Here is a 27840-nt window from a genome sequence, read left to right on the forward strand (position 1 = left end):
CCTGGGAGAGGCTGGTGGAAGAAACCACACTTCACAGCCATGGCCACTGAGAAGAATACAACGAAAACAACAACCCATACCACAACACCGTAACCAGCAGCCCAGCCTGCCACCCTGCCACCAGGCCTCTTAAAAATAAAGAAATGAAATGCATATTTCTAATGACTGCTATTTTGTCCCCTGTGGTCACACAGGGCTAGATTCTAATCCGAGAGGCCCCTTCTACTCTTCTCTGCAAAACTTGCAAGACAAAAGGCTATAAAAACGACCGCACTTGCATTAGGGCTGTTAGGACTCCGGTATTTATGAGACATTATGTATGCACAGGAACCTTTACTAATTTGCCACGTTTCATGCACACCTGGAATGATCTGCCCCACGTATACGTTTTTTTCCCTTTTCCTTAATTTCCGTAGAAAGCCTACCACAACAGGAAACCGTTCATTTTGTATCATAAGCCCCATGTTCTATAAAGCTGCCTGGGTGTAATTAAGCATCTACGTTTACTTCTTCGTGTGGGGAACAATGGTCTGTCTCCTTGGAGAGGTCAAGCGGGATTTATTTTATTGTGTACAGAGTTGGAGCCATGGAACAGGCTGTCAAGATAGTAACTGGCCATGCCTTTGCCATTTATGTGGCCTTCTCTATGTAAGAGCAGGGCTGTATTTTTCACCCTCTGATTTACACCCCTTTTTTCATGGGATCATTGCTACCAAACTATTAGTAAATACCCCGCTGTAAGGAAAATAAGTCCCGAGGAAAATATGCTATGCATGTGTGCCTTCCCCATCTCCAAATTACTTGATTGCAGCAGACTCACTTTTTGATTAATGCAATTTTGCATAAGGTAATATTACACGAGTGTATTACTTTTCAGTAATTATTCAATGGAGTTAATATGGCAGACTTCTTGAAGAAAAATTAGAACTGTGGTGTCTCATTTCTCTAAATCCCCAGCACTGTTCAGTGGGGTAACAATAATAATTATGTATAAATAAATAAATTTCTTTTATCAATGTTCACTTGGGCTGCAAATAACGGGCAGCCTCATCCCCAATCAGAACACTAACGGTTGTACTTTTTAATTAGCAGTGTTCTGAGGGGCAGAAGCGATTTTATGTGCAGTTTTGTTAGGCTGCAGTTTGGGAGAGTGACACAGTGATTTGTTATAACAAGGATCTTTGCAGTTTAATCATCGTGTGAAATTATGTGTGCTATTTTGCTTTCGCTTTCCCCTGCACCTTTGGGTTTGAGCCACACCAAAACGGAGGGCGGGCAAGGCTTGTGGACTCCCTTTCCTAAAGCCATTTTCTCTCCTCTAGGTCTGATTTCACGTGAGCATTATTTTAAACTCCAGCAAGATGTGGGTCTCTTTAACTAGCCCTTGCTTACAGAGGTCCCATGCCCACTATTATATTTCCCTACCATGATACATACTTTGCAGTGCTTTTCTCTCACTAATCATGGTTTAGCAAACAAGGAAGGAGAGGGCCCCGTTTTATGAAACTTTCTGATGAGTGATGTTCAGTTTATTTCAGTCTTTAGTATACTAGAATGTACAATTGCTCTGAAGATAAATAAAAGATTCAGCCGGGTGCCACTGGAGAGCCGAGCAGCATGTCTTTGGCATTGCTTGAGACTTATCTGATTTGGATTTGTATACCTCATGGGGAATGGCAAAATATTGGAACAGACGGCTTGATATTTCCGAAGAATATAGTGGGCTTTATTAGCACCAGTTTCACTCCCTGACTGACGGCTTTTTCAAATTTTTTATCTTATTAATCCGTGCTACTGTATGTAAATGTTATTCCTCTCTGCATAAGGGAGGCAACCAGCGATTTGTAATAAATGCTTATGAGTGCCTGAGGCTGCACTTAAACTTTAAAACATCTATTATTAAGTTGCAAAAAAACACTGTAATGGCCAATAGTGACCTCATAGGAATTTTAAACTGTGGTCTGCTCTTCTGCATTAAAAACAAAAAAAAAATTGCCTCAAGTTAGAATTATGAGCAATGCTATTTTAACAGCTGCATTTTGATTATTAAAGTGTGTTTTACAACTGAATTACAATGCTTTTATGGACTCTAGGTATAAGATTTAAAAAGGTCATTAAACATAGTCGGGTTTTGTCACAGTAGGTGTCATTGTATACAATGGACACTACACAATCTATTTTATGTCACCGCATTTAGGATTTAAAATAGCGTGCAGGAGCCTTTTAGTTTGTTAACCATCTAGATCACTACGGAGCTCTCAAGGATTTTTGACAGGTTGCAGTCTGAGATGACTACTTTCATTATTATTTTATTAATTTGACAAGAAGCCCTACAGATTTTCTGTGTATCATGGATCCATTTGTCCCAGAAATAATTAAAAATGCCAGCCTGGAGCAACAGACAACAGATACACTTCTGGCAAATCAATGTTCAAAAATGCATTGCTTGTACTGTAGCCAACTCTCTAACCCTGAAACATTTCTACAGTTTCTCAGTCTGATCATATATGGGCTTATTGACAATTGGTATCGACCCCATGATATAGGTTCTCCAAATATAGGACCTATAAATTGATTTATTTGTTATGTCATATGCTGGGTACTATACGTAATGTTTACATCTCTTGCTCCACAAATACAAGGTGAAGTTGCTTTTCCCAGGGCTGCCTCTGCCATACATAGCTGGCAAGGCAGTGAATATACACTTGAGTTTGCCTTGCCTGTGCCCTCCCTGCCTGTTAGCCACTTATATGTAAATCTTTCATTTCCTTGTCACTAATTTGGCATGGTGTTATGCTGGTGACTAGCTAGAGTCCGTGCCATGCGTGGAACTGATTTCTGGATGCCTGATTGTTGATGAGGACATGGGGATGGAGGTGTGATAAGGAGTATAGAATCCTCAAAATATTTGACAAAATGTCACAAAGGATTGTATTTGCATGTAGTACCGTGGGTAGGACATAATGATTAGTGTGCAGTCGTTGCCGGCCCTGCATATCCGAGCTCATGCAGATAACATGTCTGCTGTACAGCTTTGAATATTGTATATGTACTTTGAACATATCTGTGACTAGCAAAGCTGTCATTCCGTTGAAAAATGTAGCTGCACGGATGACAATACTGGTTTAATTTTTTTTTAAAGAGGACATCTTCTAAATAATTATTATCATGCTAATAACATTTGTATTCTTTTGTGTATAATTAAGATCTGCCTGTCTAAGCATGAAATAGGGTTGAAATCGTGAATAAGTATGCTATCCTTAACCTATTTAGTAAATCAGTTTTAATTTGGCTTTCTTTAGGTTAAATTATAACAATAGCATGCTGTATACAAAAATCCACAATTCCTGACTGTAAAGAATCTTGGGAATATTTAATATTCAGCAAAGCTTCCCACAAAATTAAAGAAGCCCCTCTTATGAATATGAAATGCTGAATGAAAATAATGATTCAACAATTATAGAAGTCCTAGATGTGAAAAAGTTAACATTAACTCTTTCCATCTCATCGTGAGAAATAGCTAAATAATTTTACATTTTGACCTCTGGCTTTGGCATATGATTTTTCCTTTTATGTAATAAAAATTAATTTAAGATCTTACTCCACCTACTTCTGAGGAAATTCAAAGCACCAAAGAGGATAAGACACAGTGAAAAATAAGCCATTTAGGGATAAAACATAACAGGTTATGTAATTTAGTTATCACAAACTGTTTTGGAATACATCATGCTTTTTTGTTCCCATAAAATAAGAATATCTGTTGGTGTTTGGTTATTTTTTTTTTCCTTCTGTAGTTTCATGGCTAATACCCATCCAGGCAATTATACTAAAAGAAATTATCTTTGTCATTTTGCAAGGGTTATTCTTTATTTTCAAGGTACTTATGGCTTCTCCAACCCCGCAGATTCACTCTTCCCCATCCCGACTGTAACCATTTGCATGCTGTGATTTATAAGGTTATTGGAAAACACCTCCATTTATCAATTATGAGCAAGCACAGACTGCTCCAGAGCAGTTCAGGCAGCATCCCTGGCAAGTGAGCTGTCTAAGGGGCGGGAGGCGGGGAAAGAAGGAAAAGAAAAGAAAATGGCAACAGGAGGACAGTGGGAGTGCAAAGAACTGGTGGTCAGCGTGGCTTCTGCTCTCGCCTCCTGCTGAGCACTAGCAGCCCTGTTTCCACAGCTTGCCTGGGACTGTGCACACAGGCCCCTGCATTCGATCCCCTCCTGCACATTTTTGGTCCTCTCACTGTTTTTCCACGAATCTGCTTTTGTTTTGCAGTCATCAGCAAACATGTTCCGGGTGTCTGTGCTCGGTGTATGCTGTGCTTGAGGGCCTGGACTTGTGCATAGTCCCAGGAGGAATATGAAGGGAAGGACCATGGGACCTACTATGTCCCATGTCATGGGCCAAACATATTATACAAAAATGCCAATTAAAGGCAAACAGATGCTATAAAATGCTTGCTAACTAAATTAAATCATATTTTAAAATGGTTTGCATTTATAGTGTCTGACATATCATGATTGCTTAATAAATGGGTCAATAAAATAATATCTTGCTGATGATGATCATGATAACATTGATGCCAATAAGGACTTCAGCCATTGTCACAGGAAAACAGACTAGAACAGAGCAGTGTTTGTACCACTTCCGAAACCCTGGGCATGTGAATGAGTTTTCCACAGTGGAAGCTGCCTTGACAGGACCTCCCCTCACACTCACTGCTGCTCCCCACCCCACCCTCTGCCTTCCCTACTCTTGTCCTTTCTCCATAGCTTTTATTACTTTCGAATCTACTGAATTTGCTGTTTATTGGTGTTGTTTTTTTAAATCTCCCCTCACTCGAATGCAGGTTCCAAGAGGGCAGGGATGTTTGTTTTATTCATGAGTCCCAAGCTCTCTAAGAGTGTCTGGCACAAGGTGGGCTCTTAATAAATATCTCTTGAATGTCAAGTGAATGACTAGTGGCTTGTCTAACATGCCCTCCTCTGCTGTTTCATAACCTGGTGAGTTGACTGCTTCCATCTTGTATACCCTTATAACAAATAGCACTCTTAGGGCCATGGTGGCCAGACTCTCCAAAGCACGTCCACCGTGCTACGAAAGGAGAAGAGAGGAAGATTTCCAGCGTTCAGTGTGTGACTGATGACAACTACACGCATGCAGTAAGCTTCTGGGAACAGCTGGAAAACCCCACTGTGGCCTACTCACAGTTTGCACATGGAAGCCATTTTCTTCAGGCATCCTTTCCCTGAGATACTCATTTCCCTGACTCATTCCCTCAAATAAGCATAGTGGTTAAGTCAGTAGGCTTTGGATCAAGCAGATCTGGGTTTGATTCTCCCTGCCCATCCATGCCAGGCTAACCCAAGGCACATTCTTAGCCTCCCAAAGCTCTACACTTCTTATTTATGGAACTGAGCTAATAAAGGTACTTGTCTCCTGGGTTTTGTGAGGAATTAAATGAAATGCTCTATGAAATCTACAGTGCTGGGCAGGCTAGTGCTCAGCAAATGGTAGCCAATGAAATATTATAGCTACTAATTATTATTATTTTATGATTGTTATTGTTTATTTGGTGGTAATGTCTTATGTTGCATTAAATATTATCTATCATATTTGTAATCTGTGTTCCACACCATTCTTTTATGTACTCACTTATCTTTTAAGATATTTTTTCCCTAGTTTTTCAGAGATTTAAGTTATTAGAAGGATTTATTTAAAAAAAGAAAAACTTAAGTAACTAGTTGTGGAGAATACAGTGAGATTAAAAATTATACTTACTTTAGAATTAAGAAAACATTATTTTTTTCCAAAGACATAATGGTATTTGGATGAAAGACAATGAAGAGAGGAAGGTAAAGGGAAAAGTAATTCTAAACCACTCACTATGTTGATTTTATTTTATTTCCACACTCTTGAATCACTAACCCTTAATTTTTTTAATGTAACCTGATTTTTCTCTTGCTACCTGTATTTTCTTCGAAGTACTCATTTTTTGTCAAATAATGAATTAATTACAAGAGACTATCTATATCTATTTGTAGAGAGAATGAATATCTACAAGCTGGTAATTATTTTTTAGAAAGAAACCTAAATATATAAAGATAATTTTGAAAAAAGAAAGTGATATGGTAAAGTTGCACTAAACACATTATAAAGCTGCAATAATTAAAATGACAATGATACTAACATAAGATGAAATAGACATTTCAGTGTAACAAAACATAAGTATAGAAATTAAACAGGAAAAATACTTTATATAGCTAAAGGGAGCATTTCAATTTAATGGGGAAAGGATTAATAAAAATTGCATTGCAAAATTAATTATTTGGGGCAAAAATATTTTAGAACTCTCTACCTCACACAATGTATGACCATACATTGGTGATCAATTAAAAAGTTATGTGTAAAAAAGTAAATTTAGAAGAAATAACCAGATGAAAGATATGTTACCAACTTAGATCTCAGAATAGAGAAAGCCATTTTAGAATAAAAGCAAAGAGAGGAGACAGGTGAAAATTAAATAGGTTTTTTGGTATGAAAATTAAATTTTTATTTATGGAAAAAACCAAAAGGTAAAAATCCAGGTCAATATTTCAAAAGATAAAGTGTTAATGATAATAAAGAGTTCTTAAAAATCAGTAAGGGCAGGGTTCTGCCAGGAACATGTGTTCATAAACTCAACATTCTTTCTTTGTCTGCTTGGAAACCTTCAAAAACCAACATGGAGAAGGAAAGCAAAAACCTGGCTGATATTTTTCGTTGAACTGGAATACAGACTAGAATGTTTGCAAGGGCTGCCGAAAGAAAATGTGTTTGCATAGTGACTGTTTTCCAGGAGGTGGAAGAGAGAGAACAAACAGCAGTAGGTGCTATAACTCTGCAACCCAAACACACCTCCTGCAGTCAGCAACATGCCCTGAGGGGCAGTGGCTGGGTTCCTTAACTGCAAAGGGTTCCAACAGGGCACTGAGTGGACAGGTGACAGAGCCCACCTTCACCATGTTCAGAAACCCTGAAGAGGCAGGAGTACTATGAAGGAATATGCCACACTGACAGGAAGGAGCCTGGCATTATCTGAGAAGAGATTCTTGGGAACACTAATTCCTCCACAAGTGTAGCAACTTCTCACAAACAACTCTTCCAGAAAAGCCCAACTCATATGACACAGATCTAAACATTATGAGAAAATGGACAGAGCAGCTATAAAAGATAAAATTTGTAAAGGAGGAAAAGAGCATCATCCTTTACCGAGAAAAACACATCCATGAGAACAATATTGTTGGAACAGGTGAGAATTGTGAATGATGTGATGCCACTAATTTTTTTAAAATCTTATCTTTAAAAAAACAATACAGGAATGCAAGAATTCAGGAAAGAAATTGTGAGGTGGTTGGAGCAATGAAGAGTGAGGTGGAATAACTCAGGGAAGAGGAGGGAGAAAAATAATGAAATGCGGGCGAAAAGTGCGATGGGAAGCATCATAAAGCCAAGAGACACTGTGGAGGTGATGATAAGGGCACAGAGGACAGGAATAAGACAAATGAAATGACATAGGTGTAGAGACAGAGATGTAAAGGATCAGAAAGGAGATGATAGAAATCGAAGACATGAAAAGGAGCCCCACCATATGTTTATTTGGATTCCTAGTGGAAGAAAACAGTGTTAATGCAGTGAATCCACTGTTTTGAGATACAATTTAACAAATTTTTTCTGAAAGAAAAGAATGAATTTACCTATTGAATGGGCTCCAGTGCCAGGAAATTTGACCCATTTCGGTCAACATCAAGAATATTCTAGCAAAATTCTAGGACTTGAGCTGCTAGGCCAAAGAGATTGTGTCATGTTTAAGGGGTTAAAAATCAGGCTGGTCTCAATTTACTCCACAGCAATCTTTAATCCCCAGAAATAATACAATTACATCTACAAGATACCTAAGGAAAGAAACTATGAATGAAGTATGTTACAGCTAGTTACACTTTCCTTCTGGTATAAAATCCAGAAACCAATTGTTTTAAACCTATGAGAAGTCAACATATATTCTTACAATGAACTCTTCTGGAGGAAATTACTTCAAAATAAACTCCAGCCAAACACGAGGTAACTGGGGGAAACACAGCAGAAGGATTGTCAGTGAATATTCCACATAGTTGATAGAACTAAGACTAATGCTAACATGAGAAGTAGAGTGACAGACCAAATGTGAATTTTATAGACTAGACCACCCAGGATCCTTGCTAAAATGCAAATTCCAAAAAATTAGGTCTGGGCGAGGCCTGAGGTTCTATCTTTCTGACCAGCTCCCAGATGATGCCGATGCTGCTAGTCCCTGGCCTATGCTTTGAGTAGCAAGGTTATCATTGTAAAAATAATACAACTGGTAAAATTAAGAGTGGAAAGCAGATTGAAAATAAAATGTTGATTATTTTCGATAATAGCTGTGAATTAATGAATATTATCTACCACTGATAAAACAGCAGGTAGAAACATAGCCACTTAGTAGTATAAAGGTAAATATCAAGAAATGTAATACTATTGACCAAAATCAAGTGGGAGAGGAACAGGATAGAATGCCAAGGAGGATAGAATATGATATATTTTTCATTGCTCATAGTAGGAAACTACTATGATATCACCCGCAAAATTAGAGGACCAAAGATACTATATAAATATATAACTATAAAGGTAATTAGTAAAACAAATTAAAAACCATGTTCTTTAATAATAGAACTACAAACATACAAAAGAAAACAGACAACATAGTGAAAGACTTAAAAAACAGTAAGTACAAGGAAACATAAAATGATATGGCAACCAAGACCAAATATATTTGTCATACAAATAATGTATTTAATAAGTCTTCTAAAGTCAATATTAAAATACAAATAATTTCAATCTGGATCACAGAGCAGACCCATTCTGTATGTCAGGGTTTCTCAACCTCATCACCATGGACATTTGGGCTGGAAATTCTCTGGGTGGGGGTGGGGGTTGGATGCTGTCCTATACACTACAAGATGTTTATCAGCATCCTGAGATTATTCCCACTAGATGTTAGTAGCAACCTGCTGCCCCGCCCCCAGCTTGTGATAACCAAAATTGTCCCCAGGCACAGCCAGATATCCACTGGAGGGCAAGTTCACCCCTGATGAGAACCACTGTTACATATAGACAACCATTATGCTTTCTGAGAAAACATTAGCAGCATTTCTACTTATGGCAGAAACAAGAAAAGAATGTATACATCAAAATGATTTAGAAAAATTAAAAGGATAAGCAAAGATCTGCCATACAAATAGAAACAGAAAAGGTAGATGATAACATGGTATTAATATCAAACAAAAAGGCATTCGGACCAAAGGCATTATATAAATAAGATGGAGAAGGGTCTTTTGTAATGCTGAAGGACGAAACTGCAATGAAGATGTAATTGTTATAATTTTCTGTGCACCAATACTATAGCATCAACATATATAAAACATAAGCCATGTAAAGAAAAATAGAAATACAATAATATATTCCCTCTTCCAGTTCATTAGTAGATGGTGTAAAAAAAACAAGTATACAGAAGACAAAAATAATGCAGATTTATGTGTTGTATATTAAGTTTTATTTCATAAAAATAGAAGGTAAGCATTATTTTACAATAGCCATGAACCCCTACCCAGATCACGTCCCAAGCAATGTAGGAAACTACAATTGTCTCCAGATGTGTAAATAGCCAAGTAAACATTTTGTGATCACAGAGCAACAAAACTCACACTGTGAACAGAATCAGAAAATAAAATTTCCAACTGGTTGGAGGAAAATCTTTCAATTCTGGGGTCAAAGAGAAAATATAAACTAAAATGAAATTTCAGAATATGTAGAAAAAATGATGGCTACACCACAGTACCTATTACAGCTGGTAAGATACAGCTAAAGCAATGTTCAAAGAAAATTCATAGCCTCCAATTCTTCTATAAATAAATAATAAAGGCTACAAAAATTAATTATCTAATGAAAGAAGGGACAACAAAACAAATAAAAAAAATAAAGAACAGCAGGAGTTAATGAGCTAGAAAAATAGACAAGGAGCAAAAGTGATGTACGAAAAATTCCAAAATATTTTAAAGAAATGAACACAGTGCACCTGCTCACTCGGGGAGGTTTGGGGGTACTCCACAGCGGATCCACTCTCTGCGTGGCTGTGGCAGCCTTGGAGCACCCCGGGAACCTGCTCAAGGAGCACAAGGATGACCAACCACTGAGAATCCAGAAAACCTTGTAGACAGCGATCCTTCATTTTTCTGTAGGTTTACCATTGTGGTTGCAACTCAGCTTCCTGAAAGCACATTGTCCAGATGTCCTCTGGAATTTCTAAATCCCTCTTTTGATCTGTAGGACATATGGACTAATTGGTTATATGAGGATCATGATAGAAATCCAGTAATAGAATCTTACCCAGATAATGCATTAGAGGGTCTATGACTAGGGAAGCCCTTTTTCCTGAACTGTGAGAACATTTTCAGTCTTATGATTTGGATCATATGGACAAAAAGGACCATAGCCACACTCCATGGAGTATGATTATAGCTAAACATTTAGCACAGTGGTATAGTGAAACAAATGGATGAATAACCAAAACATATAAAGAAAAAGTAGAGTTCTGAGATTCGATTAGGCAAGGAATTCTAAAGAATTAAAGTGGGAATGCGGAAGATGAAGAGAATTTTGAAGAAGCTATTAAAAAATGTGAACATGGCACTAAATACGACTCAGATCCCAAGTACAAGATATATTTAATGATGATCACTGCATAAATATCACCAAACAGACTCCATTCCATCATTTTGGATTTTAGCTCATGCCTTAAAGGAATTTGTGGCCAAAGAGGGTCAGGGAAATTTACGTTTCCCAGGCACAGTTCTTGACATGACTGCAGATTCTGCCAAATATATAAAACTACAAAAAGATATTTACCATGACAAAGCAAAGGAAGAAGCTGCTGCTGTGGGGAATCATGTTCCCAAATTGCTGCAGTCTATAGTCCAGGCACCGAAGTCCAGAGAATTCCAGAGAAAGAATTACAATTACTCTGCAGCAATTCTGTTTCTCTGAGCGGTAAGATGTCAATCCTTAGCTGAAGAATATGGCTTGAATGCAGTGAACAGGGATGAAATTATTTCCAGCATGGACAATCTAGATAATGAGATGATATTCTACTTAATGTTATGGGTGGTGGATAGATTTCATAAACAACATGGTAGATATCCAGGGGTATAGAACTATCAAGTTGAAGAAGATAAAGGAAAGTTGAAGTCTTGTCTCACCAGCTTCCCTCATGAATATGGACTATCTGCAATGGTGAAAGATGGTTATGTCCACGAATTTTGCCGGTGTGGAGCCACACACCCTTGCCGCATTCGTAGGAGGAGCTGCCACTCAAGAGGTTATCAACACAATCACCAAACACTTTGTAATTTTTAATACTTACTTTTACTTTTAATAGTACTTACATTTATGTGGCATGTCACAAACTTAAGCAACTTTTCAGTTGTAGAATGAGCACCGTATATAGTGTATTAATTAAAACTTTAATTGCCTTCAGGTTGTGCTCAAATATGTAAAATTCTGCTAAGGGAGAACTGTTAAATTGTTTGCTTAATAAACATTTTTCTCATTTATAAAAAAAAATGAACATAATACTGATCTTAAAACAGCAGCAACACGTTTGAATTTATACAGAGGAAATGGTTGACCAATGTTTCTAGCCCTGGCTTTACATTAGCTTCCCCAAATACACAGGCTGCACTTCCAAAGATTCTGATGTAATGGGCTGGTGCATGGTGGGAGTGGATAAGTATTGGTCTGTTGTTATTGATTGTGTCTTATGTTATTGATTTGTTTCATTGCAATATGTAGTCAGATTGGATAATCACTGTTCTAGATCAATGTCTTTCTAGAAGATCAGTATGAAACTCCTAAATAAATCTTAGCATTTGGAATCCAGCAGCATATTAAAAGAATAATACCATATGACCAGGATAGTTTAATATTAGGATATCTAATAATATAATATTGTCAGAAGAAAAAATATGTAACTACTTTGACAAACACTAAACTAGCATGTTACAACATTTCATATTTATTCTAAAAATTTAAAAAATCTATTAAAATATATTTATCTGAAACCAAAACCCATCATCATGCTTTCTGGGAAAAAAAAATAGAAGAATTACTAGTTCTGTTAGAAATAAGGAAAAGGCACTTGAAAACTATATGACCCTATGAGCCAATATCATCCCAATAACTTAAAAAAAAGAGAAAGAATGAAAAGAATCGTGGTAAATTAGCCAGTGCAAATAGATGAGGAAGAAATGAAAATAACAAAATTAGAAATGAGAAAGCAAAAGCATTACTTTGCAAATGATATAATTACTTTGCAGATGAAGAAAAACAACTATAATTACTACAACAATAAAATCATTCAGGTGTCAGGATAAATTAATATACAAATTTCAATAGTTTTTACATTCCTAAACAAGAAATTTGAAGGTATAAATGTAAGACTTACGCGGAAATAAAAAAAATACTTTTGAAGGCCACAAAAGATTGTATGAACAAATGGGAAGGCATAGCATGTTCTTGGATAGAAAGTCTGAACATCATTAAGATGCTAATTCTCCCTGAGTTTACTTATAAATTTAACATGATCTTGATAAAAATACCAAGTCTGTTTTTTCCCCAAATTAGACAACTTGATTGTATAATTCATATGAAAATCAACAAGAATATCCAGGAAATTTTTGAAAAAGAAAACCAGTGTGGATGGATTAAATAGACATATGGTATGCCATGGTTTTTATAGAAAAGAAGAAAAGGAATTTATATATATATGTATACACACACACAAACATATATGCATGTATACACATATACACATGTGTGTGTTTGGCTTGTGTGTGCATGCTATTTTCCCCTGGCAGTATAAATAAGAAACACAGAAGAGCGGTAACCTGTTGGGGCCATGGGCACTCATCTAATGTTGGATAGGAGATCCTTTACTGAATATGTTTTTGTAAATTTTTTAATTTAATTTTTAAAAAAATATTTTATTTATTTATTTTTAGAGGGGAAAGGAGGGAGAAAGAGAGGTATAGGAACATCGATGTATGAGAGAGACACCAATTGGTTGCCTCTTGCACGCTCCCAACTGGAGACCAGGTCCTCAGCCCAGCCATGGGCCCTGACTGGGAATCGACCTGGAGACCCTTTGGTTCGCAGGCCAGCACGCAGTCCACACCAGCCAAGGCTAATCTTTCTTGTGTTTTTTCCATTACTTTTTAAGTCCTCTTTTACTCCCTTCCCCTCAGTAGTCCCCACACTGTTGTCCATGTCCATGAGTCCATTTGCCTTTAAAATTTTGATGTTTGAGTCATATAGTTGTATTTATGTATTCCAAAGTAAATAAATAATTAAATTAGCAAAATATGAACCCGTTTCCAGAAAATCAGGAAAAGGACAACAACTTGAAACAAAGAAATTTTGAATGGCGCTAATGAAGGGGATGTGAATTAAAGCAACAGCAACAAGAAAACTTTACTGATGCTCAGGATGTTAGCTACTTTGTATGCATTGCTTAATTTAATTCTCAAGCATAACCCTATGAAATAGGCACAGATATGATTTGAGGAGAGTTTGAGGTTTGTGCTCCTTTTTATTTAGAAATGTCCTGAAATCACTATTTTTCTTTCTATTTTCAGTTGAGAAATAGTAAATGCTTAAAAAGAGATCTAGGGTTCTTACCTATCTTATCCCTCAATTGTTCTGTATTATTTGCCTGAATACTTTTGAGCTTTTCTATCAAGACCTCTAATTTGTGTGTTTTTTATTGGTTCATTATATGTATTATCAAATTAATTCAATGACATTATAACAAAATTATTAGCATGTGTAAACTTATTATTTAAAAAGCAGCACTGGATACCTTTGGGGTTATTCACCATGAGGAACACAGTCTAGTATGTACAAAGGGTGGTAGGTTTCAGGAAAATGGCTAAGGATGCCTCTAGGGCAGGTTCAGTGGTGGTTTTCTGAACTCATGACATGTGCATTTAAAGAAGCCCACCCAAGTTAGTAAGAGCAATAGTTGAGATGGTAATAGTGAGGACTGCTAACTCAGAGAGTGATTATTTCAGACTTCAAATAAATGATTACACATCAGAGGCAGGAAAATCATAAAGTACATTATGAACTGCTTAACAGTATTCAATGACTTATTAACTGGGTGACTTAGGGATATTAACTAATTGAGTTAATCAGGCTACACTTCATTGGCCTCATTGATAAAGTGAGATAATCATGGCATCCAACTCATAGGGTTTCAGTGCAGATTAATACATACTATAGTCTGACAGAAAAAGTCCAGCAATTGTTAATATAACAAGAACAGTTTGCATGACATCGATGTAACCTGGCAGCCAAGGAGACTGGACTGGAATGTGCACGTGTGAACAATGAAGACTTCATTGTACTAGGCAGTGGGGGGCAGTAAATGCTGTTGAGTGAGCAATTGTACTGTGTGGCCATCGCATTCAAAGTGACTGAGTGAGGAGGGCAATGAATCTGCATCAAATTTTGCATTAAGCTTGAACATTCCCTTGTGAAAACTATTTGGATGATTCAGAAGGCCTCAGCAATGGGCAACAGGTAATTGGAAGCTTCATCATGACAATGTGCCCACTCGTGCATCATGCCACATGAACAGTTTTTTGGCAAAATATCAAATCACCCAGGTGACTCTGCCCCCCTACAGCCCAGATTTGGCACCCTGTGACTTCTGGCTTTTCCCTAAACTAAAGGTGCCTTTGAAAGGGAAGAGATTGCAGACTGTTGATGAGATTCAGGCAAATATGATGGGGCAGCTGATGGTGACTGGGAGAACTGTGTGTGGTCCCAAGGTGCCTACTTTGAAGGGGACTGAGGCATCATTGTCCTATGTACAATGTTTCTGGTATCTCGTATCTTCTTCGATAAGTACCTCTATTTTTCACATTACATGGCAGGACACTGCTGAGCACATGGCAAGTGCTCTATAAATTAAAGCTATTATCTTTGATATTATAGTACAATCCCAGCTCTCAGACAATTTTTGGAACATTAGTGACTCCAGAGTTATTCTATGTTAGCAGAGAGGTGCTTATAGAAGGTTAACCATTTCCTGCCATAATTGACAAATTTGATGGAGATAAAAGTACACAGTAGAAAGGAAAGAGGAAGAGAAGGGAGATATAGAATAAAAACCTGAAAATATAATGGTTATCAGCAATGGTTGTGGTTTTTAAAGTCAACAATGAGGGTGATAATAACAGAAGTCACACAGGGATGAAGATACCTAAGATTTGAACTATATTGCATTAGTAGGGTTAGCAGAATCCACCCAGTGGAAACCACAGAAGAAAGCACAGGGTATCTCTAGTGTGCATGCTTGTGAAAGGCTTGGTAAACCACTCCTTGCACCTTTCTACTATCACCTTTAAAGGTAGAAGATGTCATTATGTGATGCTAAGCTATAATATTGCTAAGTGACCATTTGTATAAAAGTGTGTCAAAACTAGGTGTATCTCATAAGTGATTATATAATATGGATTTTGAGTTTCCTCTACTAAAAGGTAAAAAACACAAAGATTATTTAAAAATTTGTGCAAAGTATAAAAGATAAAATGAGTATCTTTACATGACTTGGAAGGATGAGGCCAGGAAAGTTTTGATGGGACTCACTTGGCTGCATTTGTGCATTCCAACTGAGACACGGGGGTCATCGTCAAAGGTAAGGTGACATCTGGGGCTATTTCAAAAAAGTGAATTGTAGGGTCCCTACCAGGGTCAATACCCATTCAAAGTCCATGCCTACATGCACCTCTCTGTACTTTCAATAACCAATGTCTCTGAGATGCACAGGCCAGGCTCATGGCCTGTGAACAGTAAGTGGCCAGTATTATTATTTGCTCAGCACAAACATCTCCTAGGAAAATTATATTATTCCTTTTATAGAGATTAATAAATTGAGTCTGACTTGGTTTAAGTAAATTATCCAAAGGCACATAAGTAGTAACTTCAGATTGGTCCTCAGGCATATTTGACAACAAATCTGTTCTTTTTACATATTGGGGCCCAGAAACTTTAGTGCATGACTTTGTAAAATCCCTTTTGATTATGAGAGTCCTGTGTGTTTTTATCTAACATCTTTAGTGTGTTTCAGCTTCTTGAGCTTTCCAAAATCAGAAGATGTTAATGTCTCTTTAAATGTAGATATAGATGTTTGCTACATATTGAGAGATTTTTATAAATCTGCACACACAAACACACAGAGAGAAATCAGACAAAAAACCCTCCTTCTATCCGATGCCTCCTTCCACTCCTGTTCCATGTACCTACCAACCTTCAGAACAAAAATTCTAAAGCCAGTTGTCTCTATCTGCTCTGTTTCCTTAATTACCACTTGTTCTTCAGCCTTCTCCATTTCTTCACCACTCTGCTGAAAACGTTCTTGTCATGGCCACAAATTCTCTTCATTTTTATAAATCTAAAGGCCACTTGTAATTCCATTGTTGTTTTGACCTCTTATGATGATTTGCTGCTGTTATTTCTTCTTTCTTAAAACGTTCTCTTTTCCCTAGCAATCTGTGACAATTTATTGCTGCTTTCCCACTTACTTCCACCCCTCCTCAGCCTCTTCGCAGACGCGTCTTCTATGCATCTGTCTTCACTGGACCCCATTCTAGGTCCTTTTCTGTTCTTTCACCACACAGCTCCCTCGCTTGATCCCATTTGTTCTTGTGACTTTGCTGCTGTCTCTAGTTCTAGTCTACACTCCTGACCTCCAGGCCAATCTTCCCAACTGCTTACTCAATGTATCTTTCTGGCCCTCAGTCTCAGATTTCCAAGTGAATTTTCCTATCCCCATACTCCAAACCTGCACAACTTCTGTGTTTCTCACTGTGAGGGTGGACTTGTATGAAACACAACATTCAAGAAATCTTTATTTGGCAAATTCAAGAAGCAATAAAAATAGAGAACCCATCCTTGTTTTTCTTTATGCCTCATTAATGTATACATAGGGAGTGTTTAAGAAATGTTTTGTAAAATAGCATATAACCATCCTTTCCATGGCTTGTGGGGGGCCCACTAGGATGGCCCTTACATAGAAGCCCACATTTTGAACTTGGCCTGTAACTGTCAGTGCCCTTGGTGACACTATGGGTAGATGACTAGCCCTGTAGAGCTCCGAGGTCTCTGTGTACAATGCTGATAAGCTTGTTGCTAGACCTGAAGTTCTACAATCCTGAAGTGGCCCATCAATCTATAAAGTAGTCTATTAAATCAGGATATTTCTACCAAGGATTAAACACGTGCAAAATTATGCAATCTGGTAAGTTAAATTAATAAATGTATAGAAAAATAAAATTAATAGAGAGCCAAACAGACTGAAGAGTTGCTTTTACAAGTGAGCAATATATTGAATATTTTAGACAAAATATACTGTGTTTATTGAGGACAGAAAATGTATGAATTTAGAATATATTGATTCAATTTAATGTTCCCGATGACTTTATGAGATGCTTATTCTTATTTTACAGATTAGGAATCCCGTAACAGGAAAGCTAAAATAACTTGTCCAAGGTCATACATCTATGAATGATAAAGTCTAACAAACATATTACAGGTGCATTCAGTAAGGAAGGCCTGGTCCCAACAAATGAATGAGAAAATGACATAGAGCCACAATTCACAAAGAGGAAGCACATTAGTAAGTACATATATAGAACATTGTTTATCCTTCTTAGTAAAGGAGAATTGCCTTACACATAAAAGTAACACTTTTACTTTTACTTCTCTTAAATTAGAGAAAGGAAGAGACAAAGAGGGCAGGGGGAGGGGATGAGGAGGGAGAGAAAACGGGAATGAGGAAAGGTGTGGGGAGCGGGGAGGGAGGAAGGAAGGAAGGAAGGAAGGAAGGAAGGAAGGAAGGACAGATGGACAAGGGAGGTCCTAATGCTGGCAGGGTTGCCATGAGATTGGTAGGAGGCTCTGGAGGCAGTGTGGTGGGTGTTACACTTAGAAAATGATAGGTCAAGAGTTACAGTGTTCCTTTCTGAGATTTTACCAAAGGTAATAATTAAAAGAAAAAGAAGGCTTCATGTACCAAAATAATATTGCAAATAACCTGAATGCTTAGTGATAGAACCATATCATAATTCATGAAATCTGTAGATTATCCAAACATTAGAACCACCATTTTAAAGTATTATAGGAATATGAAAGACATGTAATATTAAGTCAAGAAATCTGAATGCAAATTTTATCTTTTTGTGTTTTTAGCTAATTTTATTGAGCTGAAAGAGAACATAGAAAAATGAAAGCAGTTGCTGTTTTTTTGATATTGCGACTTTATTAAATAGCACTTTTTAGATATAACATTCCTCATGCAATATATGAAATTCTGAAGCAAACCATTGAGTTAGATGAGACACAAGGAAGCTGTGTAAAAGCTCTGTAGCATTATTTTGGAAAAAGCAAAGCAGCACCATTATGCGTTTGAGAAGAGTCTGGGGTTTTCAGTACCAATAAACTTGGTTTTTGAAACCTGGCTTCAGCTGCAGTTTTAGATCAGTCGCTGCCAACTTGACCCTTAGTTTTCTCATCAGAAAAAAACCTACATGCTTGGATTAGTAGTCAGTAACATTTCCTAATTGATTCTGATGTGCCCCCTTCTATGATCTTCAAAATGCAATAAGCAAATAAAGACCAAAAAAACCAGCAACCCCCTACCCCCCAAAAAAACCCCCAAATGCCCAAGCCAAATGTATCAGTTCTATAAATTAAAAAAGACTCTACTTTGTAGGCTTTTCTCTGGATCTCAGCATCTATATCTTCTTTTCTGGTTGTTGAAGCACTGGAAACGCTGTTCTTTGGGGGCGTGGAACCCTTGCTTTATGCAATTATTGAAAATAGACCTGTCTGTCTGGCACAATGGCGATAACATCTGTGTGTGTGGCTGTCAGCACGAGCGATCTGGAAGATGCAAGAATAGGACGAACGCTCTAACTTTGTGAGGGCCACTCTTCTCCTGATTCAAAAGTCGAAAAGAATCATCCAATAAGTTAAGGGTTTGAAAGTGAAAGGATGCACATATTCTTTGAGACCAAGGAAAATCTCTGTTATGCTGATGGTTTCGTCTGCAAATGGAAAAGTGTGATATTCATACTATTGGTGGTACTCTAGTAGATTTTAATATATAGATTTAAATATTTTTTAGTTATTATGTTTTCATGGGCACCAAAGTTGGACATGCATAATCTAGGAATTACACAAGATGATCTATTTTGGTACAAGAAGATAATATTTGAACTTCTCTTCCTTTCTTAACTGATCCTTTACATTTTTCTGTTTGTTGTAATGTGAATTATGTATTTGCATAGTAATACATATACATTGTTATAAATAAAACAATACCTACATACGTCAAAAATTTTACTGATGGGATATGCGAACCAAAAAATTGAGAGACTACTGTATCAGAAAAATAGTGGTTTTCCACTTTAATGTGATAGGAAGTTTCCTTTAAAAATAAAATTGTTAGAAGAGTCAACATAGAGTGAATGATAGCATGGATAGTAGCTTGGATATGTCACACACCAGGACAATAGGACAAGAAAACCCCGCAGAGAATATGGGATCGCAGAAGGATGGCGGCATTCAAGGAAAACCGCACCTATGAACTGTGCCCACACTCACAGTTTTCTGGGACAGCCGGTCATCCTGGAACGGGAAAAGTCATTAACCTTGTGAGAGAAAGGGCCGAGCAGACTCTGAGGGCACATGGCGGAGCAGAGTCAAAAGACTGGTGCTGGGTCATAATAAGGGGCTCATGGGCTGAGGGGTTGCATCTATTGCTGCTTTTTTTCCTTTTCCTTTTCCTTTTTTTTTTTTTTTTTTTTTTTTACTCTGAGGATACATTTGTTTGTTAAAGTTGGGGATGATGGAACGCAGAAGGACTTAGCATAGAAGAAGCAAAAAGAAAGCCTAGACTGGGCTGCCTTACCTCACTGAGAAGTCAGAGAACAGGGGGCCTTGGGGACAGGTTCAGGGAATTAACTTGGGACAGCTGCCACTGCCCAGTGCCTTAGAGTCTAGGAGGTGCGTGTCTGTGAAGAAGCAAGTGGGGCAGGGAGGAGGGGGTGAGAGAAAGGCAAGGGCGTGGTGTCGGCTGCTTCCCAGAGGAAGAGCAGTGCACTGGTTCCTTTGTTTTGAGGCTTTTCTCTCTTTCTTGATGGTAGGATTCTTAGGGCAGGTCTCAGGGGAGGGTTCAGCGGAATATTCCTCAGTCCTCCAGGTGTGCCCCTTCAGGGTCATGATCTCCACTGCTTGGTCAGTGGCAGGGCAGGGGGTCTTTGGTCATTGCAGTTGCTCACCTGGTTTTGCCACCTTTCTAGATGTTATCTCCAGGGAGACATCTGCTTCTATGGAGCCCCCATCTAATAGCTTCTGACCTTGCCTTATATTTAAAACTATTTCATAACTTATTTGACTTGCAATTCCTATGGCATTAAAAAAAAGGTGTGGATGAGAATATTCATTTAGTTAAACATTTTACAGATAACTTTTGCCTTGGGCCTCTCTCCCACCCCCCTCCACCAAGGAAAAGAAATGGTGGTTCTGCAAGAAAATGAAGGTGAAGTTGCTTACCAGGGCAAATTGCAAACAAACCCTAAATGGTCTACTTCTGACATGTTAAGTATAAAATAAATTTTTCTCCCAATGTATCCACTTATAATTTTGTATCTGCTATGATTTTTTAAAGGAAAAATAGAAAACAGGCTATATCTCTTCCTTAAAACACTTGAAGACGAAGATGCTATAAAAGAATGTCTTCAGGTTTTGATCAAATAGTCTTGCTCTGAATCTGTGTAATTCATTAGAGAAAAAAGTAACCACTGCCATGTGAGAATCATCTTTTCTAAGCCACTTGCATTATATGAGATTGAGGGAAAAATAGGTTGTTCATTGTTTTTGCCAAATAATTAGCTATTATTAACATGGAAACTCTGTGTCAACAAATGGACTGGAAGAACACCCACAGTACTTAGGCCAAAGTAAGAAATTGTTGATTGCTGGTTTTATGCTCAGGAACATTTTTAAAAACAACAAGTGACAAAAGCCAACCCATCTGCATGATGATGATTTTGGATCCAGTCTAATTTTGGGCTATCAGAATTGTGAGGAAGTTTTTGACCTTTTTTTGCACCTGCCTCCCTTGACTTCCCTTGCAGCACTATACACTTGTCACTAATGTGTGTGAATGCAGGATATGAGGAAAAAGGACAAAAGTAATCTCTAGGAACCTCAAGGTGAACTTCTTCCTTCTTGAACACTCCCGGGGGAAAGAAATGAAAGCCCTAGAGACTTCTATGTACTAGTAAATACGACTCACTAAGTACTGACCTTTATTAAGTCTTCCCAGCCTGAAATATTCTATAACTTGGAGAAATATAGGTCTGGAAGGAATTTTGAGCCATCAAAAAATTCACCTATACTCATTTTGGTCAGGACTAACCTGAGGACTAAAGATGTTGGTCTAAACACTGTTTTTCTCATTCCAGCGGCTGACAACTCTCACTGCTGAAACTTCTTTATGCTATGGTTTATTTTTTCTTACATGCCTTTTTGAGTTGAAGAACCACTGTAGGCATTGGAAGAATAATTTTTTATATGAGGGGAAAGTATCTGTTTTCTTCTTCCTTCATTATTTCTGAGAGAGAATCCCACAGAAACACACAAACCCCAAAATAGTGAAAGGTCCCCAAAAAGCCTGTGATTTTTCCAAAGTTTTTCCTATATCTCATCTGAATTCAGCAAGTGAGATCAGGGAAAATAAACCGAACATAAGAAGAGGGAGTTGATAGGACAAGGACTTTAGGAATATTATTGTGTTTCTAGTAGATGCATGTGGGTTGAAGGCCATCTGGATGGCATTATGGGAAAAGGGCAGCCTGCTGGGATATTTGGAAGAGAATCAGGTTTATTAGATAACTTATGCAGTGCCATTCAGATTTTGGAACACCTGAAAGGAACAGAGAAATCAGGGAACTATAAGAAGAAATATTTGATTACTATATGGATATTACAGAAATGATACGATATTACATATGCCAGCAATTGTTATTCTGGAGTCCAGGAGGGTACATTGTTAATAGGATCCAAAAACCAACAGAGTTACTCAAAAACAAGGAAGATAGAATTAGTGTTGAATTATGGGTAAGTACCATGACCTTTACAGCTGAATAAAAATATGCAATTTCCCCCTCTTTTCAGAAGCAGCATATACTTCAAATTCTCTATTTACTTTTCGGTGTTTATGTTAAAAATATATCCTGATTGTTAGGGGGTTTTTTTTTTTTTTTTGAGTCTTGTTCAATTATTTAGGGCAAGCTATCTTTCCTTAATTATTTAAACAGGAACACTTTAGGAAAAAACTATTGATACTGAGAAAGAACTGTTATATTTACATTATAGTTTTATTTTTTCAGCTGGTATAACAGATATTATACACCAGTGTTGCTCAAACATAAGAATGTGATCTCCAAGTTTAGAAGCACTGACTGAAAAAACTAAACTATGTGGTATGACAACAGCTTTCAAATCGGAATTTTTACAAGCTTGGCTATGTAACTGCTTAAAGAATCAACATAAAGGCATATTCAGCAATTGTCATTTTTTACATTTATGACAAATTAACTTACAGGGCAGCCATTCATATTTATCAGCAAAATTGGAATAATTTGCTGACTCTTTAGGTAGTAACTTGTTCCCAATGGCGTAATGAAGACACAGTTATACATGTCTGGACTTGGTTATGTAATGGCCATCCAAATAATAAAAAAGGTGTTTATCTATAAAGTTAATAGTCTATACTCTGTATTACATGTATATGTAGGGGCCAAAGATGGTAGATAGGTAAATAAGAAGGTTTAAAAATATTTATGTTTTTAAAAAATTATCATGTAATACCATATATTAAATGATCATACATCATTAAAATGAAAATACTTAAATGTCTTTGTTTGGATTATATTATATATTTGTATAATTATATAAATTAAATAATTATAAAAATATTTTTTATTTTTCACAAGAAAAATTGTAACTGTTATGATGCTAATTAGATTTATATTGGTGATCATTTCATATGATCATATCTAATCCATTTCATATGTGCATATCTAATCCTTATGTTGTTCACCTGAAGCTAATATAATTTTATACATCAATTACATCTCAATAAAAATATATTTATAATTATAATATACATAATAATTAGAATGAAAATATATTTAAAGAACCCCTCTTCAAGGCCTATCATCTGTGACCCCTACTTTGAAAACTATTGGTGAAAACAATTTCTTACTCCTGTTCATTTAACTATCATGTGCTATTAATTCTAATAAAAAAAAGGGGGTAGGGACAGATGAAATAAATCCACAAGGAAGAGACCATCATTAGATGTTAGATTTCTAGGACACATAGCAGTTACCCAATTCAGCTACATTATGTTCATAGAAAGCTGACCTACTGAGGTTACATAATTTATAGCCAGTAGCACAGAAAATGACTGAAGTAAGATTCAGCCCCAGGAATCCTGACTTTCAGTTCTGTTTGTGGAGCACGACCCTTAGATAGAAACACAAATGCTATTTTTTATCATACCAATGGGAAGAAAATAGTATTTGGCTAATATAGATACCGATAACAAAATTAAATTGTTTTTGGTTTCTAAATTTTCCTTTTTGTGGGACTAATTTAATTAATAATAGATTTAACTTTCTTTTTGCTCTTTTTTCTTTCAAATACTATGATTCACAATTCAAAATATTAGAGTCAGAAATTCTTTTCTCTTTTCCAGTTAAAGAAAAATTTCTCATTTTATAGAGTCATTTAAGATATGAATTTTAGGAACTGCCAAATGAAGAGTGGATATTGCTATTTGGGGTGATGTGGAGTACAGTAGTGGAAGTGCTTTAGGGGTCTCAAACCTGGAACATCAGATTTGAAGGGAAATTAACTTCTCTGTGATGTTCTGCTTCATTTTATGCAATTCCATTCAACTTTTCACCCCTCACCAAGCTCTGCTCTACCCCGTTGGACTGTATCGTACATCAGCTTTTGGGGGCCTTGGTTTTATATCTATCCACTCAAGTGCCAATCATTGATGTCAGCCCCTTTGTTTCCATGTTACCTTGTGCAGAACTCAGCTGCTCATGTTCTTTCTAGCAGAGGCTTTCTTTTTTCCCCCAAGACAGAATTTCATGCTTAGTCAAAAGAGGAAATGAAAAATAAAAAATCCGTTTACCTTTTAGATATTTTTCTGTGTTTGTACTCAAAATTGAATATTATTAAGCATTGTACTTACGAGATAAAAATGAGTCTAGACATTCACACTTCATCTTCTCTTACCTATTAACATGTTTGTACATTCAAGTCTGTACAAAGAAGATAGGCGGGGTGAGGGAGTGACCAAGGTGAGATCAAGGGACAAAATGAAGCCCAAACGGTCTTCGCTCACAAACTGTCCCAGTTTTCGAGAAGGTCATACAAGGAGGAGAGTAAATGCAGTTCTTGAAAAGATAATGCACTGAATATCTCATTCAAAAAAGGTCATGTGATGTGATATTGACAACACAATGCTTTTCAGTTGTCTAGAGGGAGACTCAGAAAAGGAAAGAACAGGTTGTTGTTTTATTTTAGAGAATTGAAAATGTCTACAATAAAAATGTCAAGACTATAAGCATTTCATATTTAGGGATTTTATATATTTATATGTGGTTTCTATAATTCAAGTTTTGAAGAAATAAAATGTAACAATGGCTACCTTTTATTGAACACTTAGCTTAGTGAGAGCCAGCACTGTGCAAAAGCTCTCTAGATTTTCTGGTGTTTGTATAGTTAAGTAGATAATGTCATTATCCTCGTTCTATTGATGAAGACACTGAGTTTCAGAGATGAGAGGTCACTGCTATCGCGTACCAGGGCTGGGAAGTATCTCGGCTGCGGGGTGCTGGGGTCCTCACTACAGTCCTCAAGCACTATGTAGTGGAGCCTACCAAACCGTAGTTCCGTGAAAGCTGTGTCTACCATAAAGTGCTCGTTCATGAGAGTACACACGGAAACAGGACACACTGTAAAACCTTTGGATTAGACATTTTAGGGTCTGAATATATGGTAGAATATTATTATTCTAAAGTCTGAAGAAATGATAGTGATCTCTACTTCTATATTGTATCTCTTTTCTGCACTTAGAATGCCTGCTTCTTTTTCCAGTCTTAAATGTTAAAACATAATCTATCTTTTAAAACTCAGTTTCAGTTAACTCCTCATATTGTTAATCCCAGTCAAAATGGATTTATTCCTTCCCAGTTTTGTGGCCATTCAATTAAAATGAGGGCTTTCAAGTCCGTGTAGAGGTATGATGTCTGATCTCCTGGTAAAGGTCCTATCCACACAGGAACGTTTCTGTCTGGTTCGTCCTCATACTCTCCATTGTAAGTGACTTGCCTCTAATGGGATCCTCTACAAATTTGCTGAATGAATGAACGAATGAATGAATGACTTGGAGATTGAAACCTCCAAAAGCTGCTCATATGAATGACGATGATGCCGTGGCTGGGTGGCTCAGTTGATTTGGAACATTATCCCATAACCAAATGGTTGCAGGTTCAATTCCCTGTCAGGGCACATACCTAAGTTGTGGGCTTGTGGTGGGCTCCTTTGTCTAGGTGCATGGGATCCCCAGTCTGGGTGTGTTACAGGGAGGCAACTAATTGATATTTCCTTTTCACATTGACTTTTCTCTCTCTCCCTTCTTCTCTCCCTCCCTTTCTCTCTAAAAGCAATGAAAACATGTCCCTGAGTGAGGTTATAAAATAAATAAAAAATAAATGATGATGATGATGAACTAATATTTTTCCATGCTTACTCTCAGCAAAGAACTGTGAAAACTGCTACATAATCATATTTTACCCTCCCTCATGGTAGTAAGAAAGGATTATTATTATTTCTATTCTATGGTTGAGGAGATGGCCTCAAAGAATTAAAATAGTATGCCTAAATTTACAGAGCTAGTAAGTAGCAGAGCTAAAACTTAATCCCAGGTCCATCTGACTTTCCAACCAAAGCCTCTATGCCATTAAAATGGATTTTTTTTTTACCCCTTGTTTGGCTCTCAGATTATGTACCAAAATTCTTGTATACAGTGTTCACCATCTAAGAGATGGTATAGCAGAAGAGGGGAGAACCTAGGGACCCTGGATACATTTGTACACAATGCACACACATTACTTCAGGAGGCACAGAGACCTGCCTGTGAATGGCGCCCCCTGGAGGTGTACCATGCACAGTCTGCACAGACATGGTGGCAGCCCTGGTATATGTACTTATTTGAAGCAGTTCTCTCATTCACCAGTCTAAGGAAGGGTTCAGTGCTTAAGGAGAGTGTACCTTTCTCCTCTCCATTCCTGGGATTATTTTGGGGAAAAGATACATTTTAAGATAGTTCTGTATCTCCATCTTAGTTTTAAATTCTGAAATAAACACAGAAGGGAAAAGGACTTGTTAAATACATGAAGAATCTCATTTACTAAATTATTAATAAAGAATCACCACAAAATGTATCAAATAGTAATTATGCAATTATAATAATGAAGAAATATTTAAAATATCTTTATTGTCCAGAGAACTAAATCATATTGGTGACCAGTATCTCTGACATTTTTCAATGTTACTCAATAAGGATATTCCTAAAGATGATTTTGATTCATTGTAGGATAGGCACTGAAAAATAAATAACCTGGCAGATGCAATGCCACATGACAGATCTGCAAGCATGCTCACTTAATCTCTGCCTCACCATTTCACTAATCTATCTTTTTAAATATTTCCAAAGGTCTCCTCAAAGTCTTAGCTTGAGTTAACACTCTAAGCTCTTGATATTCATGCCTTCATTTAGAAACCATTATCCAAGTTTTGAAAAGAGCCACTTAGCCATTCATCCTGGGAAAGCAAAGATTTATTCTAGTTAGCTTTCAAAAATCCTAACTTCCATTTCATTATTCATTCACATATTGCCATAGTGGAGCAAAATCAATAGCAATTCACTTCCATTCTGTGGGCAAGTGTAGTTCTTCTTGCGAGACTGCAGAGAATATCTGGTGCTCACTTAGTAAGAGGTTTAAGTCATGGTCAAAATCAACCTAGGAACCTATCTTTAATCATTTTTTTTATCAACAACTATTGCTGTTCTCCTGCCAAAGTAAAGCAATTCTTGATCAGATGTTTCCAGTAGCCTGCCCCATGTTCAGGCAATTTTTTTCCTGTTTTCCTAATTTGTATAACTTTATCGTTCATGCCTTGTGTTCTTCAACTGCCATTTTATTTTGGCCCTGATGCCTTATTGCAGCACGGCGCCTTGGTTTCTCAGCCTTTTGCCTGCCTGAGTTTTGATATTAGCATTGCCCTGCTGGCTACCTGGATGCTCTGTTGCTGACACCCACTGTCATCTCTTATTGTCTGAGTTTCCTTTCACAGTCTACTGAGTCAGTGCCTTACCCTTTCCTCTCCTGGAAACAGCTCCTCATCTAGCCAGTGAGCTGTCACTGATAAGAAAATCCTTAAAAAAAAAAAAGAAAGAAAATCCTTGTAGTAAACTTAGGATATTGATGACCATTGTAAAAGTTGATGGAGAAATCTTTACGTTGATGCTGGCCAAGTCTTCATTCTAGACTAGAGCTTTCCCCTCCT

At 37.1% G+C, this 27840-nt stretch overlaps 1 long non-coding RNA gene and 1 pseudogene across 2 annotated transcripts in view; both read left to right on the plus strand.

Moving 5' to 3' along the window:
- Positions 1–27840, plus strand: part of LOC139440928 (uncharacterized) — a 535155-nt gene that overhangs the window by 305056 nt on the left and 202259 nt on the right. The gene's annotated exons all lie outside the window — the stretch shown is intronic.
- Positions 5066–11494, plus strand: LOC112298074 (NEDD8-activating enzyme E1 regulatory subunit-like; annotated as a pseudogene).

This window comes from Desmodus rotundus, chromosome 5 (genome assembly GCF_022682495.2).
Source record: "Desmodus rotundus isolate HL8 chromosome 5, HLdesRot8A.1, whole genome shotgun sequence".
Classification (NCBI taxonomy): Eukaryota; Metazoa; Chordata; class Mammalia; order Chiroptera; family Phyllostomidae; genus Desmodus; species Desmodus rotundus.